Source organism: Rhinoderma darwinii, chromosome 11 (assembly GCF_050947455.1).
Source record: "Rhinoderma darwinii isolate aRhiDar2 chromosome 11, aRhiDar2.hap1, whole genome shotgun sequence".
NCBI lineage: Eukaryota > Metazoa > Chordata > Amphibia > Anura > Rhinodermatidae > Rhinoderma > Rhinoderma darwinii.
This window is the reverse complement of record NC_134697.1, coordinates 23,419,831-23,442,330: the sequence shown is the minus strand read 5'-3', so window position 1 is coordinate 23,442,330 and position 22,500 is coordinate 23,419,831. Positions and strand designations below refer to the sequence as shown.

The following is a 22,500-nucleotide window of genomic DNA, read 5'->3' as shown; positions in this document are numbered from 1 at the left end:
AACATCCAATTGCAGTAGAGATGCTAGAATTATCTTCACATCTACAGAAGCGTTAGATGAAGTTACACAAGTTCTATCACAATGTCCATCAATGACATACAAACATGTACATTACTTATCTTCCCAAGAAGCCACACATGCTACAATGTGTATATATCACAATGATTTACGGAAGACAAGCCATATTTAGCACAGGTCAGATGATCAATAATAATTGGAATTACCACACACCAACTGCCAGCAGGGTGGAAATCATTACAACAGGGAAGACAAAGGCTTCTGTTTTATAGCTTCCTGTACAGAAGATTAAGATAACAGGACCCGGGAAGAAGCTTTGATTAACCAGACCTCCTTAGAAACCCTACAAGTTGTCATATTTGTGCGGCACAATTAAACCATTAAGCTGCAAGCAGGGATCTTCATTGATGGATTTCATTGACTTTTAGTCCTTATGTCCCTATTTTTTATGTTTTTCATTTCAAAATTTGAAAATTTCAAAAAGTAGCCATAGACCGCAAAATAATTCTTCCAATCCTACCGACATTTAGGGGTAGCCGTAATATTTTTTTTACTTTATTGGTAATGATCTGAGTATTTCAGACAGCTAGAACACTGCTTTATCATTTTTGACAAAAAGTTGCTAGTTATTATTGCTAGAACCCAACTAATATTAAGGGACCAATCTTTGATGATGATCTAATAGCCTTGAACAGATTGAAATCTGCCTGATCAGTCCTACAATAATTTGTCATCTAAGTTCTGTTTGGTGAGACCATAGGTAGGTCCGGGGTATCGTGACTGTAATAAGGACACAAAAATGCATATTGCAGCTGTGTGAGATTATTGTCCTTCCTGTGCTGTTGGTTGATGGTGGTCCTAAAAATGAAGATAAATACAATATGATTATTTTGGACCTCTAGAAGCCATTTCCAATGGTCCCAAAATGTATTGGACATGCTTATATAATCTTCTCAACACCTTGTTATCACTGGTGGCCTTTAACAAAATCAACTGGGAATTTCCCATATGGGCCCATTTAAAGAGGGTTAACATTTTCCTGCCCCTGTCGGACTAGCCCACCAGAGTACCAGAGTATCCTTTGGGCCCAAGCTCTTACAAAATAATGGGCCCCAAAGGTCAAACAAAAGACAGCCCCTTTTGGAGCCGTTCACTCGTCACCAGGATTTATGACTTATGGGTTGATTAACAAATAAGCTATAATACCTTATTGATGATATGTCCTGTGTGTACAATGATAACAACAAAGTTTACCATACAATTAAAAGCGGATGCGTACATTTGGTATAGATTAAGGGTGGGCCTTCAGAATAATTTCCAACATTAGGCCCTGTTCACACTGAATTTTTTTCAGGCGGAAAAATCTGCCTCAAAATTCCTTCAGTTTTTCGTGGCGTTTTTTGCTGCGTTTTTCACCTAGGTCATTGAGTGCTGCGGGCAAAAAACACTGTTCTTTCCCAGGTGGTCAGAGACTGAAACGGCCGAAGAAAGGGCATAACGCTTGAAATTAATGGGAGGTGTTTTCGGCTGTTTTTTTTGTGCGGTTTGCGATGCAGTTTCCGCATAAAAAACCAGTGTGAACAGGGCCTTAGGCCCAATGAATCCCATTCCGACATTGCCCCCTCCCGCTCCATGCCTCCCACTCCTAATAATTCTGTTTGTTTATTTACCTTCGATATAAAACACTGTTGTGATTGACAGATGTAACACTCATGGATCCTAACAACAGTGTTTTGTTATCTTTATACCGCTTGCTTTGCATGCTTGTTAAAAAGTGGAGTCAGAGTGTCTGAGACAAAACCCTAACAAGTTCTTCCTAATCAGCCTCAGAATGTTTCTGTCAGGCACCAGAAAACTGCTCAGCTCCAACAAAGCTTTACTTCTCCCCAAGAAACACATTTGTTTAAAGATTGGCCTGTCAATTTGTGAATCAACATTTTGCCTTTTTTTCTTCTTTACGTTTTCAGACATCATGCGTTTTGCTTTTTTTCCCCCCAAGTAAGGGGAAATAATACAAAGCCGCTATTTGTTGTTTGAAGGAAGTAAACTTTGTCAGCTCGACTGTGATGTGCGCTTCAAATGTCACTCAGTAACAGCTTTCTTGTAATGAAACACTGCACACAGAATTCTCCCTTTCGGCTCCAGGGGATTAGACCCAGTAAATGGGAGGGAAAAATACAAAAAGAAAACATTTTTTCTTTGCTGTTGGTGCATCGGAGGGAAAAGTTTAAAACCCACAATTTATTTAAATATTGATATTTCTGCTTGTCAGAAAAAATCCGGCTGGATATTTCCACTGAACGCCGTTGTCAGAAGAATAGCAGCCAATGTGGCAGATAATTCCTGAATGGAGTTCACTACTGTGAAATCATTTGGGAACAGCCCAAAAAAATATAGAATAATAATACAAAAAAATCTATCTATCTATCTATCTATCTATCTATCTATCTATCTATCTATCTATCTATCTATCTATCTATCTATCTATCTATCTATCTATCTATCTATCATCTATCTATCATCTATCTATCTATCTATCTATCTATCTATCTATCTATCTATCTATCTATCTATCTATCTATCTATCTATCTATCTATCTATCCTCATATCTATCTATCTATCTATCTATCTATCTATCTATCTATCTATCTATCTATCTATCTATCTATCTATCTATCTATCTATCTATCTCATATCTATCTATCTATCTATCATCTATCTATCTATCTATCTATCTATCTATCTATCTATCTATCTATCTATCTATCTATCTATCTATCTATCTATCTCATATCTATCATCTATCTATCTATCTATCTATCTATCTATCTATCTATCTATCTATCTATCTATCTATCTATCTATCTATCTATCTATCTATCTATCTATCTATCTATCTCATATCTATCATCTATCTATCTATCTATCTATCTATCTATCTATCTATCTATCTATCTATCTATCTATCTATCTATCTATCTATCTATCTATCTATCTATCTATCTATCCTCATATCTATCTATCTATCTATCTATCTATCTATCTATCTATCTATCTATCTATCTATCTATCTATCTATCTATCTATCTATCTATCTATCTATCTATCCTCCTATCTATCTATCTATCTATCTATCTATCTATCTATCTATCTATCTATCTATCTATCTATCTATCTATCTATCTATCTATCTATCTATCTAATCTATCTATCTTAATTCTACATCCGTTTGTATCCATTCCTGACTTTGGCACAAAAAACTGCATCAAAAACTGCATGTGTAAATTCTGCCTAAGGCGCGCAAAAGGTCCGTGCGGCATCAGCATATGGTGCGTGGCTGCGTGATTTTCGCACAGCCGGCATCATGATGACACTTTGGTTTTATGTTTACAAACAGAAAAGCACGAGGTGCTTTTCTGTTTTCATTCATTGTTTTTACTGCTGTAGCGCGCATCACCCGGAAGTGCTTCTGTGTGCCGAGCGCGATTTGCACGCACCCATTGACTTCAAAGGGGCGTGCAGCGTGAAACACGCAAAAATATAGGACATGTCGTGCGTTTCACGCAGCGGACATACGCTGCGTGAAATTCACTGACAGTCTGAATGGCCCCATTCAGTAACATAGGTCCGTGCGACGCGCGTGATTTCCACGCGCGTAGCACGGACGTATTATACGTTCGTGTGAATAAGGCCTAAGGCCAGGATCACACTCACAGTATTGATGCAGTTTTTTTTAGGCAATCAGTTTTTTTTAGGCAAATTCAGAAGTGGATCCAAAAGAAAGGAGATGAATCAGTCTTTTCTTTATACCTTTGCTTTTCTTTTGGAGCCACTTCTGGCTTTGGCTCAAAAAAAATTGACCCAAAAACTGCCACAAAAACTGCATCAAAACTGTGTGTGTGATCCTGGCCTTAGGGTGTTCACATGTATGGGATAGATTTTCAGTTACAGAAATTTCTGCAACATATATCCATACAAATGTGAGGCCAAAATCACACACCCAGTTTTGATGCAGTTTTTAATGCTGTTTTTAGTCAATTTTTTGAGCCAAAGCCACAAGTGGATCCAAAAGCAGGGAAATGTATAAAGAAAAGACTGACACATCTCCTTTCTTTGTGTTCACTTCTATATTTGGCTCAAAAAACAGCCAAAAACGGCATCAAAATCTGCATTAAAACTGTGTGTGTGATCCTGGCCCAACAGGGATGGGTTGGTTAAATCTAGCAAAGCTGAGTTTAACATTTGATGCAACTCATTGTGCTATGACAATGATTTCTAAATGGTTTTACATGGGACTGCATGTAGACCTTCCACACTATTTTAACTAAATAGTTAAATAGTTGTGCACACAATGCAGCCCTAAAGACTTAAATGTTGCTGAATTACATCAGTATATATATATATGTCTGTCGTTTACATTCGGTTAGCTATTCTCCCATCCCCCACCTTGTTGAGCGCTTCTATTTCCCATCAAATGGTAGCCAATCAGAAAACAGCTGTTTACAAGGCTATGCAAGCATTCTTGGTTCTGCATGTGGTTTGCATTAAGGCCCCAGAAAGCTGTGAAGGATGGGGGCTAATGATGTAAAACACTAGTGTAAATTCCAGACTGTTGATAGCAGTGACTGAAGCTCCAACAATTTTCTTAGTATCTTCAAAATGCCACCATATGTTGGAGTCATTTATGGCTTTAGGTTTTTGGGGGCGGCAAATGTGGAATGTAAAGCCGCCTCCACCACTGTCACAATTACACATAATGCAGTTAACATTCGTTCTACCCCCCTCCCTTGTTTAAATGAGAGGTAGAAGCACCCAAAAATACTGGATACGCAAATTTTTGTCAAACGTGATCTCATGTACTACATGGAACTCGGCCATTAATATCTTGACGAAGATATTTTTTATCCATGGTCCTTATTATATCTAGACCGCCGCGACTTAAGTGCACGACAGTGAATGTATCCCATAGTAAACAGATCTATGCTCTTGAGTCTGGCAGGGAATGTGTGAATACCAGACTGGTTTTTTCTCACTATGGCATTGACAAGAATGTATGTAGATGATAGCTCAAGTACTACATGCGGTAGGCAGAATAATACCACACTTTATGCTAAGGACACAGACATGGTTTCAGTGTGATCATATGGTTCACAGCTAGACTCGACAGGGCATCCAATAACAGTGAGCAGCCATCTGGGAGTTGCTAAAACTAAGTATGGGAAAATTTTTAAGCCAGGACATGCCAGGAGACTCCATGTGTCTTCTACACAAAATCACAAAGTCCAGTCATGGAACAAACATAACACACAGAATATATGGATAGGGATGGTCTTTATTCTGTGATATTAGGTGCATTGTTTATAAATCATATATTATATGAGATATGTATTTATTGTCTTTTATGTATTTTTTATCTTAAATGTATTTTTGTTTTTTGATTAGTTTGTTTTATTTAAATAATTTTTTTTATGTTGTTATTTTTTCAATAAATATATTATTACAATATTATTATTATTGTTATTATTATTATTAATAATAATAATAATATAATATAAATATTACTACCACCACATATAATAATAACAATAATAGAAAAATATTACTAGTACTACCAATAATAATAATAATAATAAAAAAATATTACTACTACTACTACTACTAATAATAATAATAATAGAAAAATATCACTACTACTACTACTACTACTACTAATAATAATAATAATAATACTAATAATAATAGAAAAATATCACTACTACTACTAATAATAATAATAATAGAAAAATATTACTACTACTACTACCAATAATAATACTAATATTTATTATAAATATTATTGTCATAATTATTGAACTGTATGGATATGGCCCTGGTAAGCCAGTCTGAAAATCATATTCCTGGTGATATTACACGGTAACCTTTGGTTTGCCATAGGGATAAAGAGACAGAGATAGAGGAAATGTTTTGGAATCAGATGTCAGATAGAATAGTCTTTATTGTAGCATATGGCCCACACACATCCTTATCATCCTCGGAAATGAAACATGATTTTGAATTTTGGTTCACTATGATGCACTGAACTCTGCTCCATGAGTTTAAATCATGTACAGATGTAGCAACGTGGAGTTTGTTATTTAAGTTATTATTTGGTAGATTTGCCTTCAGTCTTGAGGAATCTTAATCATGATGTTGTGGTGAGGCCAAACTTACCTCTGCTAAATCCATAGGTATTTTCCATAAAAATATAATAAATTGACACTACTCTAGCTAGGTACAAAATATGATGTGGCCTGTACTTAATAAACAGTCTGTGAGTCCATTAAGTAGGTGCAGGACCTTATCAGAGGTTCACCTACAGTAGATCCAGTCTTAATAGGGTTTTCCCATCAGAGACATTTATGACATCCACAGGATATGTCATAAATCTCAGATAGATGCGGGTCCCACCTCTGGGACCCGCACCTATCTCCAGAACGGGGCCCCCTTAAACCCCATTCGACTGCTCTGTTTTGGGGCTGAAGAGCTTGATTTCCGACCATGAATTACGGAAACAGCGTAGTTCGATGAGCTACGCTACTGACGTAACTCCCTTAGTAGTAAAGAGCAGTTACGAAAGTGGCGTTGCATGCGAGCTACGCTGTTTCTGTAACTACGATTCAGTTCTATGGGACTTACGGAAACAGCGTAGCTCAGCAAACTACGCTGTTTCCGTAATTCATGGTCGGAAATCACAGAGATAGGTTCTAGAGATAGGTGAGGGTCCCAGAGGTGGGACCCGCATCTATCTGACATTTATGACATATCCTCTGGATATGTCATAAATGTCTCTGATGGGAACACCCCTTTAAGTCAGAAGCTGCATCTCTGATTCGGAATAAATTATTTTGCTTTCTGCTTTTTAGATTTATATATTCTTTTTGCTAGAATATTTCTCTTGGTTTTCTGGCTCTTCTGGAGCAGACACTACAAGATCCTGACATCTTTGGCTCGTTAGAGCATATACTCTAACTGACTGTAGAAGCTGACGGTTTTCCATGCATGCTTGCAGCCCATTCCTCGTTTACAACCATTGCTTACTGTCTGCCTGGTGTCTACGAGAATCTGTCATCTACGCCAAAGCACAGGCCGCTGCACCACTGACAGTAAGGAGGTAAACGCCTGCTGCCTCAATCCCCCCATTAACTTTGTGAAGCGTATTGATTTCTTGTAAAAATAATGATATTGACAGGCTCTCCAGGAGTAATTGTTTCCAGAGTACAAAGGTCACCTCTGAGACTGAAGGGTTTTGGAACAGGGTAGTCTGTGTAAAGTGCTAAGGGATGGATAAAACCCAACACTAACTTCCAAGAATGGAAGACTTAAAATTTTAGTACATTGACAAAACACATTCTGGGGAGATTGGCAGGGCGACCATGACTTCCATCATTTGAAACGGCCAGCAATTCATCTTAAGGTCATTTCACGTTATATTGTGTATCGTTTGTTCAAAGGTGGTGTGCTGTTTATTTTAGATTGTGGCTAACACCTTCATGTCCAGGTCTGATTCCAATACAGACCAGGTCTTTGCACAGTGATGTTGTCCATGACCAAAGAACACTGCTTATCGAGGGGGGATCTTCTAGAACATTGATGGTGTGATACCTTGCCATGATGGGATATTCTGGACCCCTTATGGTGAGCTATTTAGAGTATTTGGTGACCTGATGTGCTGGTATCAGACCTCCGGTGTAACAGTGGTGGTCCTCAACCTACAAAATGTCACCAACTCGTTGTGTCACCAAGACAGCCTAAGGTTTATAGACTACAACTGGAACTGTACAGATTAATTTTTAAGCAGGTCGTCTACATATTCTGTCCACTCCAATTGTTGCTTTTATGAATGGGGTTGTAATTGTCCAGATTGTGAAAAAAATGTTGTGTGAAATGTGTTCCGGCCTTCCAGTAGACATATAATATTTTTTTTTTCATTCCACCTCTAGTGATGTTTTTCCTTTCTTTGGTCATGGAGTGTCATAATTTTCTTGTACTGTAAACTTTGTTAATTCAATTGAGTAGCTTCAATTTTGCAGCATTTGTTGTAATACAGAAAGATAATCTGTGTATTTGCTATACATTATCCTTCCTTGTAATGCCGGCTATGGCTACCTCTGAAGTGAGGGCACAGGGGAGATGATAGTGAGTACTAGCACTCTCGAGAAATCAAGAGCTCCCCGTTGTTCGTGCTTTGTCACGTAGACGAACGAGTAACTCAGTGAGAGCTGTTGAACAAACAAGCATTAGACAGTCAATAGTGTATCTGTAGACTAATTGCATCGGAGAAATGAACCTCTCTTGTAAATTGCTTGTAGTTTTGACATGAAAAAGATATTCTTCGAAACTGGATAGCCATCTGTTTACCTGTCAATCTATGTTATATACCAACTATAAGGCTGGTGTTAATATTCCACAATTTCATCTGTTTAGACGGAAAATCTGAGCAATTGTTAATATAAATGTACAAAAAAAATAAGATATATCTGGATATGCGCCATATCTATTAGTTTACATCAATTAGAACAAAATGGAATTAGATGCCTGCAGTCTTCAGGCAATGAGAGACCCAATGGATTATGATGGATCTAGAAATCTTTTAAGAAATGACATTGTCCCTACATTTTTGGGTGCTATGGTTGAATACCAAATGTTGACACACAGGTATACACTCAATGTGTTAGTTGCCATCAAATAACCGTATGGGCTACCATGTGAACATATTAACCTTCATCTTTAATTGTTGCTAGAGCTTTGTTGAGTATTAGTACCATAAGCAAAAGAAGATACAACTAGTTTACTATCTATAGTTATCAGAAATTATGCATTTCATAATAATTAGCTGGTAGGGCAGGTCATGTTTCGACCTAAAAGTTGAGCCCGAAAAACATTACCATGACCATGGTTCATTTTCCTCACTAAACTTACAGAAAACATAATATCTCTGACTTATTCCCATTCCAAATGATGCCTATAAGACTAATATTTTCTTCTTTTTTTCAGTAGACACTTGTATTAATACTGAGCCTTCTACTTTGAAGACTCTCGTAGAGTAATGCTTCTTCTAACTTGGTTCCACCTCCAACATTGACTGACATTAAATGCAAAAAGTACCTAGTAGGGCCATTAATAGAGAGAAAAATGAGTTGAATGAACCTCTTGTTCCTTTCTATTTAGAACAAGGCTCGTGTTAACTGTAATCCAATAAACATGGTAGGGAAAAAAAATAGAAAGACAACAAAAGTAACCCTATTGGGAAATAGTGTCCAGACTTGTAGCACCATCTAATGGGTATTTAGGTGCAAACTAGCAGTGAAGTGTTAAATATTTACACTCAGAATGCCAATAGTAATTGTCCACTTTATCTGAGCTAGCCTAGGGAAATGTCTTACTTGTCTCCTTGTTACTTCAATAAACAGAAGGCTGGAAAATCCCCTCACTATTTCTTAGGGGCTTAGAATTAATAAAGCTTGGCAGTATAAAATATGAGCTTTAGTTGTTTTGAATGATCACTTCTGTGCTAGGCTATATAATATGGCTTTAACTCCATGTGGCCTGTCTATTAAGCAAGACAAGGATGAGCCTTGGAAATAATAAAAAATATTTATGTTTTTCTTTGCGATACTAACAAGGTAACATATCAGGGGAGAAATGGCAGGCGAAGAATAAGGTTAGTGTTTCTTATGAATTCATGGCACAGTTGGATCCCTTTCTGCTCCCATAAACGCCCTAGGATCCTGTTTTCACTGCTGCCATTATTCCACAAATTGTATTTTTTCCCTTTTTGTTTGTGAAATCTTAAGTGTCATAAATGCCTCCATCTCATATATATTTGATACTTAATATTAGTCTCAGCCCAGGAAAGTGCACTTTACATGTGGCAACATACGATTACCTGAGAGTGTTATTGCAAAGGAAAAAATCAATATCAATTTATAATTCAAGATTGCAGCCTATCAGTTTTTTTTTTATGTCTCTCTATCCAGGCTCATTAATTTTTTATTATGATTGACTGAAACTGAAAGATTTTTAACATGTTTCGCTGTTATTTATTCAACCTTAATAATTAAATAAACCTTAATTGGCTGTATTTTTGAAGCATCTCAAAAGCTATGGCCAGAATGAGTTTTGGTGACTATACATTATTAATATAAAAAAATACCATGGGCCTTTAGAAGTGAAGAAAGCTTGAGCAAAATTATCTGCTTGTGTCCTAGCAAGAGGAATAAAGTTTAAAAAATATTAATGAAAAAAGTAAAAAATATTTTATAACTAAATAGATATAAAAAATATAAAAATGTTGTATAACTGAATAAATAAATATAAAAAAGAAATATAAAAAATATTTATTAAAAAATAAATATGAAAAAAAAAGAAATAAAAAAAAAGGTCACCTCCTAAAAAATATTTTGTAGAAAATGACAAAGTAAATAAAATCTAGTATACAAGTAAAATCCAGAATGATGTGGACAATCATTGCCTTTCCTGATAAAAGGGGCAAATGAAGATGACCTCACCAAGGATGTTTTTGATTGGTACTTAACGCGCATCTTTAAAAGGTGATTGACAGATGGAAAATTGCACTTTCAAATTTCATCCGTATTCATTTCAGTTGCTCTTTCACATGTCAGTTTCCTGCCATTCGGAGACAGGCCGAGGCTATATGCATTAGCTGTTACCACACAGGAAAAAAAAAAGGAAGACAATCCTGTACTTGAGGACTCTGAAGGAAAATCAATCATGTCATAAGTGAGAAGTATGGATAAGTTTGAACTGTGGAGAGTTTCAGCATTTCATTTCTGGTCACTCCATTGTGTTTGTGAAACGCAATGATCTGCTGAGCTGTATTCCCAGCCATGAGAACCCTCAATTAAACCTCTGTTAAAAGTCTAACTCTGGGGACTTTCTTCTTCTCCCAGCGCTTGCGTTGAGTCTGACAACTTTTTATTTTTATTTTTATCTCTTTGTATAAAGATCAGCACTAGGTTTTCTGGATATATCGACATAATTTAGTTGAGCGAAAATGGTCTTATGATGAGTGATATGCTCCTTGTATTCACACACTCTTGAGGTGATTGATCCTTCTTGTGTATATATTGCATGATATCAGAAAATATAAATAAATAAGTTGTTTTCTTCTCAGTAACCAATAAAGTGGGAATTCATTTTCTGTTTAAAAAAAGTAGTTTTTTTTAGATGGTTGTCTCAACTAAGACATTGATGGGCCCCCGCCGATTCACCACTATGTCTTCTGCTGTCTCCATTTGGCTTTTTCTAGGGGACAGCAAGGTATTATTGACCATTGCCAATAATAGGCTGACCATAAAGTCTCCTAGGAAAGCCAAGTAGAACCGACAGGAGATGACCTTGCACGGCGCTGTACTAGTGCCATTGCTGCTTTGTCATACGATCGATCAGCGAGGGTCACATCGGTTGGGCCATCACCGATTAAACATTGATGGTATGTCGGAGCGATATGCCATCAATGTCTCTCTTGAAACCACTACTGTAATATATTAAATTGGTAAGGTTCTGTTTCAGCATTGAATAGTTGGCACACCTAAACTAATAGTTCCCAACTTCGATACATAGGAAAATAGCCAATACACTAGATTACAATACACAAGTCATTCCCACAACATTTGCATGTTTCAGAATCTCCTACCATGGACTCTACCATTGTCCTTCTCCACCTGATACATTGTGATACATTTCCTGTTGATCAGGTTCAGTGATGTCATATACAAGTGGGAGTGGCCTATTCTCATACATGGTATATTCTTGGTTATATAGCCATAGCCAAACACAAAAGAACAGATAATCTGTGCCAACCCTCAACATGCCAATGCTCTTGCATACACAACGCAACCTGTGACAGTTTATTTCCATAATTTACTGGTTTGATAAGGGGTATTATTGACAATAACTATCATTGTGAAAACTGCAGGAGACAGATGTTACAACCATACAATCTTGTTTCTTCTATTGAGCAAGAAAAGCCATTCTAGTCTGTAATAAATTTAACACAAAAATCAAATACAAAACAAATTTATTCCTCCAGAGTTGATACCCTGGTCATTTTCTTCCTTGTCTTGTATTAAGCTTTAAAATCAACTGTCACTCCCTATCGATTGCTGCTGAATTGTTATCTATATTTCTCAAAAGTACTCCTGACAGTTAATACAGTGTAAATTATAATCTGGGGAAATGCTGCTTGTATTTGGCAGGGAATTGCTTAGATATTCTAAGGCTGGTTTATATTCTGATATGTTGTATGGCTAAGTCTGTTCAGGAATGGAGAATCTTTCATTTCAAATTATTTTATCGTTCAGACATTGCCAGAGAGCTGTGAATAGTAAAACTGTCTCACATACTTAGTGGACCTAATTAATATAAACTAAATGAGTAGATGTGCATTCAAGTCAAACATCAGGCCCTGATCTACTATGGGATGAGACATATTCAATAAATCTTTGTGCTCTATGGAGCCTTTCTTCGAATATAATGCCATGCAGTCAACCATACACTTGTAGAGAAGTCAAGAAACCAGTTGGCAGCAACAACGTGGCATCACGGCTCGAATAAGTCAATACATGAATTCAAAAAAACCAAACATACGGCAGGCTTAGTTCCTCTTGTTGCTTGCTATAAAGGCTACGTTTACGCCCCCGCCATACTAGACCCCCCTGCCATAATGTAGCAATTACTTATATGTATTGGTTCCAGTGAAGTTCTGTTGGGTTTGTCTTTCCTAGGATGTGCCTCAGATCTTACAATTGTCATGACATCCCAAATTGTAGGACTCTGACTTACATTTATGAGGGGTCATCTGTTGACATTGATCAGATTGTTATCAAGCCTTCTAGTAAATTAGTATGGAACTTGGAAGATGAGCACATGGCACTTGTATTGATTCCCCTTTGACTAGGCACCAGTGACGCTATAAACCATCTGGACTCAACTTACCATTAAGTAATCAATGAAGAAGTTAATCAATGAAAAAATTAATCAATGAAGAAATTAGGTGGAAGCTTGAGAAATAGAATCAGAAAATGTCGTCTTTTTGTGGTCATGTTGTAGCAATATCTGTCCATTAGTGATGGGAAATCCAATCATCTGATGGAAGCATCTAATCAACCAATGTCTTACCATGTGTGTGGTCTGTTTATTGTGTTCATCATGTAAAGCCAAATCTGAATCTGACACATCTTTTCTTATAACTCGAAATCATGCCGTTTTTGTGTTACTCCTCCTAGAAATTTATGAAAACATTGACAACTGGGTGTTACCAGTTGGGGGTTTGTCCTTACACAGACTGCCAATGTCGAATCAATGCTGACAGACTCAGTGTGTGTAGGGACACTCCTCTTTAGAAAAGGGAATGGTAACATCCAGTTGTCAATTCATAAATTTCTACAAAAATACCTTTGTTTACCACTAGGTGTGCTGTTTTCAAGTATACCATAGAAAATGTCTAATAATCCGGCTTGGTTTGCATGATTCCTCATCAGAACCTTTAATGTACCTTCGAAATAAGGAGCTTCTAGATTAGTGTGGAATTCAGGAATAAAAAGTTACAGGAACTTATTTGGGGAATGCTAGAGGAGAGTATTCTAAATGAACAGTTTCCAGATCAAAGCAGTTCTACGGCAATGTTTATTTTCCATTGCATGGTCCCGTGTTTTACAATACCACCCTCATTACTACACTAGCCTCGACTAATGTAATAACCTGGCGATATAAAAAAAAGTAAGCACTATATTAAAAACCAAAGTCCTGTCAATGCAGTTGTACAGTCAATGCCTCTTGTAAATGAAACAAGGCAGCAATTAAGTATATTATTAATTCAACAATTTAGGATAACGGGACTTGCACTGTAAATATTTTCTTAGCAAACACGGTCTGAAGGCCCTTTTGATTATTGACTTTTTGAAAACCACATTGGTTTAGCAGCATAACATTTTAAATGCTACCTTCTGTATAAAGATATATTGCAACAATTTCAGAATAAATTAGGTGCCGGCCTATAAATCTATGTACAGTAACTTTCAAACTGTCCGGTACGAGGCTAAATTACTTCACTGTTGTTCTAGTTTGGCATTTATGGTAATTTGTCAGGCCCATGTGCAGTAATGGATTGACTCATATAACCAGCGCTATAATTGCAGCTGTTAGGTAGACTTTTTTTTCCCTTGCTCTGTCTAAGACTCTCATTCTTGCATGATTTCTTGCCTTGCAGAAGCCATGTGTGTCTTGTTTTGTTTTAATACATGACTGACCTCGGGTCTCGGGTTACTTGGGTTCCTGTCACACATTAAGTTCCACCCTCATAAAGCATAGAACAAAAATGCAGTAACAAGGCAGCGATCATTGCTCCATATATGAAGTATAAATGTCACTGTGTAAAAGTTGTCTGTGGCTGCGAAGAAGAAAAGGTAATTGTTGAAAATCGGATACGTTAAGCTTTCACAATAAAAGGACTCGCAGCTGCACTCTGAGTTGGTTTATGATTACAAGCTCATTATGGCATTCACTTAAAGGGAAAGTTTATTTTCTAGTTGGGGATTCCAGAAGGGATCCATTGCTATCCAAAACAGAAAATCCATGAAGAGGGGAAAAACGTCTTCCTTTGGGAACATTTTACCTTTTTGCCCCACTCAACCATCGAAGGGGGGGGGGGGGCTTCCCATTTTTGCATTTTTGATCAAGAACCATGAGTACTGAACCTTATCTATTACTAGTCCAATGTCTTACAAATAGTGGGAATGTAGTACAAACTGGATGAACCTGAACAAACAAATTAAATAAAATATACTCTGACCACCAAAAAATAGTTTTCTTTAGTCATGCCTCAAGCAACCTTAATTATATCATGGTTAAAGCCTTAAGATAGCCATAGATACCGCTGATCCAATAGGAATTTATCAGGGGGCAATATAAATGCTGACTTTCCTTGACCCAATTTTTGTCACTACACATGTCCTGCAAAAATTTCCCATGTGGCTCAATGCAAACATTTCTGTTCGCATCGGTACAATTTTTGATGGGATTTTTTTTTTACTTGTAGCAAAATATCACTGACTATATGGCATTATTGAACAATGTTCTGCTGTGAAGAGATACAGGAGGGTTCCTGTGACTAGTTGGAAATCTTTAGGGCTACCCCCACCTTTAAGATTGCATTTCTATATGCTACTATCCTATTGGCCCTTCCCTTTGTTTATCACGGGTCTCGATTTTCCGTGTTCCCTTATATTATATTAATCTTGAAACAACTTACTGACACTATGGAGAACGCAGCCGCGAGGGCTACCTGAGCAAAAAATTCTGCTATGTTTCGTGGCAAGGAATTTTACAAATAGTAGGTGAAAAAAACAGTTTGGGAATTTTGCTTTGCAGAAAAAAAAATCCTGCATATTAAACATGAATTGTGATTTCTCCATCTGGTCCTACTGGTTAGGAAGCTGCAGTTGGGCAAGATCTCAGCTGTCAATCAACGGTCCCCAACTGTGAAACGCAAGCCTCATGACGAAGCCCACCCCGACTCATTAAACTAAAGCAAACTGTATGAAGTGCGCCGCTGTGAGATTTTAATATTTGGTGCATGTGACAGGATCATTTTAGCGATTTGCAGGATTTATCTCCTCTTAAAAGTACTGCCTGAGGCTACTCTAATTGGTAGGAAAGCAAATTCCCTCTTCTCCTCCTGTCAGTCTTTGTTTTATTTACTGAGAACTGCCGAAACCTATTTACACAATAATGAGGATAAATCACCGTGTTGCTTTCAACACAAAGAAATGTTGCGTGAGTCAAAAGCCGGGCAATTAGAACTAAAATACAAGTATTTTTTACATAGCAAAGCCTTTGTAAACGGTGTATTACAGTGCAGTAAGATGGAAGTGCCATGGACGTTCCAACTCCACCCGCTTATCGGGTTATTAGTAGCTGTAATAGGAGATAAATTGGACACTGACGTGTGAAAATACTGGAAAAATTGCCAAAGTTGGGAGCCATAGCTTTAAATAACCGATCATTTCTACCAATTCGACTACTACTGATTGCTAATGGGCACATTGGTTGGATTGCGTGCTCTTTAACCAATGTTTAGCATTTTATCTGTAGTTGAATGCTACATCTTTGAGCCATTTCAGAACATGGACTGGTTGACTGTAGTGTTCTTCAATGGGATTACTTACTGGGAGACCAGAAAATATCTTCCCCGTTGATACATATCTCCAGTTCTGAGAACCTCCAGAATCATTGATAGCCACATGTGTGAGTGATATTCACAGTTCTAGTTTACTTTTATCATCATTGTACTGTAGGATTTTTTTTATTTTTGGCTCTAATCTTCCACTTTTTTTTTATTGGTGGGTGCTTGGTTTAGAAGACTCTCCTCTGACTTACCCGCATCTGTATTTCCAAAATCTCATGTTTAATTTGTGATAAGTTGGGTGGTTCAAGACAATATATACATTAGTATAGACATATCAATAGCCAAAAAGTTCAGTCACGTCATCTACTTTGATAGAAAAGTTATTGGTTCTGTGATCCTGTATGATCTCATGTTGTTTCTTTAGATGGATGTTTCCTTTCTTTGAGTCCTCTCTCGATCAAAAGAATAATGGCCTGGTACATCCTGAGTGAACACATGGTCTTCTTGACAAGTTGGCCTAAAAAATGCATTGATTTCACTAGACAACTCCTCAAAATCTTAAAACTTCTCTATATTCAGTACATTAAAAGCCTCTCGTCTTCATTTTCAACCATGTTGGTAGTTGATCACTCTCCTTATACTAGATATAGTGTCCATGGTTGAGAACTCTAGAAGACTGTGATGATGATGCCACAAGACTGTTGATGCTACTAAAGATAATGTAGTAGGTCTGCGCAGATAATTTATTATGATATCATCATGACTCTGAAGCTCTGCTGCATTGACTAACTCAACTCTGCTATATCCGTAACTACAGATGTGTCCTACCTTACCTTTCCTCTTATCTCAACATATCCTGTAATGTGTAAAAACATGATTTTGCGATACTCTGTCACTAGATGTCTATGCTATATGTGTCTATGAGTGGCCACCCACTGGTTGTGTTGTGAATTACAGCCTGTGTAGGGTTTTGCTAGCATGTCGCGATAATATATTGAAATGGTGTCATGATAAATTGGAATCCTTAACCAAATTTAAGCAAAGGTAAGGGTGGGCACATCTGTGTACATGAGAACCATGATTGGATCTGAATCCATTACCTGCATATGTGTCCTTGGCTTCTACGTAAATTAAGGTGTCAATGTAGGATAATGTTATTACGTGTTAGATTAACAACCGGCAGTTCTTCTTTAGCTTCTATGCTAATGCCCTTCAAGGGTTAATTTATTTTCTCTTGTAGATAGACCTAAATTATATTAGTTAACTCCGACATAGAACAGTGTCCTATATATTACTTCCTCACCTGACCCCCATTGCATCACTTGCGGTAATTAAAGCTTTATTGCTGTCACGGTTGATCACGGCATTCACAATTTTCATATTGTGCACTATTTTGACAGGTAAATTAATGAATGCTTGTTAATGGACTTCGAAGAACCAGGAGTTGCGAATTGTATTGTTGGTTACCGTATAGGTAATATATGCAAAGGAAAGTCTGTTTGCATATAGGCTTTTATGCATGACCTATTTAAATTTACATGTCTATTGCCATTTTAAGAGAAGACCTCTCACCTAGTCGAGGAGATGTGAAATCCACATAGAAATCCACATAGGCAGATAATTCTTCTTTATCAGATTTACCGAGTCTTTTAAGTTTGTGTGACACTGTTTGGATGGAAGATGAGAGGACTATATTTTTATATCCCCAGGGAAGAACTTTCTGATGACTCTTTAGAGGTGAATATTGGCATTTATTTAGCCTGAGTGAAAATAAAAAGAACTTATACGAGCGGGAACCTAGAAATTGCGGAGTCAGCAAACAGTGTCTTTTATTTGTTAACTTTCGCTTGCCATCCCTCAAACACAGCTAAATCTAAAGTTAATTTAAAGTTTCTCCAGAGAAATTTGTATCAAATTAAAGTGTTTCTCTGCAGCGATGACAGGAGAAAAGAACACATTGGAATTTCTTCTAAATTATAGTCTATTTTTATGGTCTCCTAAGATTTGTCTTTGTGGACCCTGTTCTACTGTCTTTTGAAGGCAAATTAATTTAACTAATGACAGCTCGCACAGAAACATCAATCAAATGGAAGGAGAAGGGGATAAAAAACAAGACAACTGTTGAAGGCAGTGCTTAGAAAAAAAAAATTTGAGCGATTGATAACCTGATTATATGAAGATTTCTTTTCCTACAAGCCTGGTCTAAGCGTATTCTTACTGAAAGCTCTAGGTGGCCATAGATGTCAAGATGTATTCCACAGAGAGACACCTGACCATCGAAACTTGTGTCGCAGACAGAAAAATTACTGTATAAAGCCTAATGATTTTTTTTGACCAATGGACCAACCAATCAAATTTCTGTCATAAATGATCCGATTTTTGGTTTGATTGTTCTTTGTCAAATTTACCATAATTTTGGCACATCCATGGCCACCATGTTGGTGCTAGATATATTCTGATTATTATGTCACGCTATATGTATTCATGTAACAGGGTCCATCAATATCCAACATGACATTGCTTCAATGTGAAATGGTTTAGAATAGAACAAGTTAATATTTAACACAAATTTATTTCCTGTTGTTTATATAGTGGCAACATATTCCACAGAGATTGCCTCCGTTCACATAGGTCTCCAGTGGGGCTCACCATCTAGTTTCCTTAACTATACACTAGGGTCAGTGTCATAGAAAGCCGATTAACCCCTGAGTATGTTTTTGGAGTTTGGGAGGAAACTGGTGTTCCTGTAGGCTGGAGGACACCCAAGGAAACATTGCCAGACTACTGTAATGCCATCTCTTGTGCCTCCAAATGTATGTCTGAGCACATCCAACATCAAGTTAGGAGGCTGCTACTGTTGGTTTATTTGTGGTTCTCATCAGGTCCTCGTACAATCGAGGTTCTCAGTCAAGTCTCTTCCTTGGACAGTAAACCAAGTATAAGCCTTATCTAGTAGGTTCTCAATTTTTTAGGCTCGAACATTTTAAATCCGCATTCTTCTTTGAATAGTATAATATAATGATATATTATAATGGCATGTTCCACATCTTGTGTTTCTTTTTCTTATTTAATTTCTTAAAGGAGATGTATACTTTGGACAATACCTACTTGTTAGAAAGGTCTCTTGACAATAAGCTGATCACAAAGTGTCCTCCTGCTGGGATCCCCAGTGTTCAGCTGTAATCAGTGGGAAAACCTAGCAGTAAGTGTTCAAATTCTCTGCAGCGCCACCACAGGGGAAATTAAGTATTACATAATGTGCATTAAAATCAGTGTATGATCTGTGTAATGCAGGACAGGACAGGACAGGTCCTCCAGAGCGAGAAACGCTCTTTGTAACCACTGTCCGCTCTGGCCAAGAAATGAGAATCCTAAACTGAGGACCCTCCTACATTAACTCAGAATTCCCTATATTAAAGGAAACTGAACAAAGATGGCTTCTCTTTTGTCTTGACAAACATTCTTGGTGGCAAAATACCCCATAGACACCATAAAACATAGACCATGATATATCTATGTAATATTAGTCATTTTTTTTTCCATGTGTGGGATTATTCCACATACTAAAGTCATTTTGAATGCAGCCCATGTCTGCGTTGAAAATGTTTTGCTAGATGATACTTGCATCCTTGCCAGTGAATTATTTAGGAGGTGCGAGGTATACTTATTGGCAGATATCCATGTTACTTTTGATTTTCGTCAAGCGGTGACTTTATTGACGTTGAGGCGGATTTATGAATGATGAAGTAGGGCGCCATTTGCTATCAGTAGCACGATGTAGCTCTTAATAAAAGATTAAGCAGGGAGGAAAAGGCTGTGTGCATCTCTGACGTGCTACTGATAAGGGGCCACGATGCAAGGCTGGGAGGAAGCAGGAGTCTACGACAATGACAGATGCTAAGTGTGACACAATAACGCACATGTTGCTCCCTACAGTGTGACGTTTAGCCATGTGGAAAATCTGTCTGACTAACTTTTTTTTTTTTCCCTCTTTCTTAATGCCACACTTTATCATGCGATGGGACATTAATAGATGTAGTGTAAGGATACGAGGCTGGAGTTGTTTTAGTGCTAGGCCTCTGTAGAGGCTGTTGGATGAGGAGTGTTGGGAGTACAGCAGGCAGCAAGCTGTCATTTTGAGAAATGAGCAGAATAAGGGGATGGGACCAGCTTGGCAGATGTGCAAGAGGAACACAGAGCATATTGATCAATTAAATATGCAAATACCTCCGCAAGTAAAGACAGAGATGAATATACTGACATAAACATTAAACTACACATTAATGATTCGATCAAGTGCCCATCCCATCAGCCTAGTTTTAAATAAATGTTACTATACCCAAAGTCGTTTTTACGATGTAGTTAATGACTTGGATGGGGGACGGGGCCGGGTACAAATCATGTTTTGTTTTTTTCTTTCAATGATATCAAACACGTCTCTTTAAAATGGGAATGGTATATACTGCCTTAGGGGTAGGAGCTATCAGTTCAAAGAACAAGGGGATGAATTCAGGTTACACCCGAACAATGGTATACCGATTTTCAATTGTTATTGAATTTTTTTCGAATCCTTTATGCTCTTTTTCTACATCATTTCCTTTCTCAGCCTCCGCAAAGAAAGAGTGACTGTTCCAAAACAGACTTTGTAGCTCTTTGCTATTACTCTTTTGCCCAATTGTTAACCTTGTAAACTCAGAGTTTGGATAAGATTTCATCCCCGCGCTGTAGAATAGGACTGCTAGAATCACTACCTTTTGTCCATGACTTTTACTCTGTGAAAGGCACCTAATTATGACTTAGCTCTTCAGACTAATGAAATTATCGTCTTGTTCTCTTGCTTCTGTACTGTTGTCAAGACTTTGAAACATGATAGTTTAATTACTGACACCTACTGTAGCTCATTTTATGCATGCAGAGTTAGAAAATGCTTGTCTCAGAGAGCCCAACAGGAGCTCTGAGATTTGCCCTTTTGGCTAGATATGTAAAGTCCTCTTTTCATATGAAAATTTAATACAGCATCAGGTCAGCCGGGCGTTCTTTTCTGCTCAGCATCCAGACTTTTAGTAATTTATAACAGAATAATAAGAAATTTCTTCTTAATAAAAGGCCATAGAATACAAGGATTTTTTTTTCCTTCCGAGCACACGTATAAAATGTGATACGTTATCTGAAAAAGAAGAAAAAAAACCTATGTAACCCAGAAAGGCTGCTTTACAATACATTTAGACAAGTAAGATGTCATTTACAGAAGGGGCGGAAAATATTCAGACTTTGACATTTGGACTGTTTTTCTACTACGATAACATCAAAACTTGTAGTTCTTGATAATAAATAGGAGAATGTCAGCTGTCAGTCAGGACTTTAAAGACGGCACAGCGGGGGCAGGATTCGGTGACAAGCGGCGCTGATCACAACATTTTTGAGGATTTATTGCCGCAATGTATAATCACTTTTGTTGTCTTTTCCCTTTTAGCATGTTTACCGACATCACTCCGTCTGCTTTAGATTGCTCTATGCTGTAAATAATCAGAGGCGGTAAAAAAACCTAATTCCATCTTCTCAGGGGTCAATACAATGGCTTTGGTGTTCCTAACAGGTGATGATGTTCACTCTTGGATGCTATAACTTGTCTGTTTTCGGCTTTTCATCTACAATATGTTTTTACCTGATAAACACCAATGGATATCAGTAATATGCTGTCACTTTCAGAAAATAATGTAATTTTTTTTTAAGCAACGGTTGAATGGAACCAAATGTGTTTGTATCTTATCAATGCATCAAAACAGTGATAACAGTGTTATATTTCCATCTCCATTCACCATCAGCCGAAGCTTCTTTTCCCAGAGTTATATCAATTTCAGGTTGTATCAAGTGAGACCAGAGATATCTGGCTGGCAATTAAGTTGGCTTTGCTTCTCTTTGATGGTTGATTAGTCAGATAGATGGAGAAGGCTCATATGTGGCATTGTCAAAACTTGGCTACAAGGTTCTTTTCCTCGGTATGAAGGACAGGCAATGAAAAATAGTAGCCTGTGGTGGTAGGAGTGGGGGCAAGCATTGCTATCTGTTTGAGTCTATGCTCCGTATTTAATGGTTGGCTCTCCTCCTGCCAAGTTCACGCAGGGCTAAAGGTGGCAAAATGGCTGGGTGTGTCACCAGGACTCAGGAGTTCAAACTACGGGGGGCTGGAGCAAGAGATGACATTTTTCTCATTCTCTAAGACAACAAAAGAGAATGCTTAAGAAGAAAAGCAGCAGGAGGAAAATACAAAGACAAAGAGATAGGCAAGGTCACC

The 22,500-nt window shown here is 37.5% G+C and overlaps 1 protein-coding gene across 17 annotated transcripts in view; it reads left to right on the top strand.

Annotated features, from left to right (window-relative positions):
* Positions 1–22,500, top strand: part of EBF3 (EBF transcription factor 3) — a 132,551-nt gene that overhangs the window by 32,093 nt on the left and 77,958 nt on the right. The window lies entirely within an intron of this gene.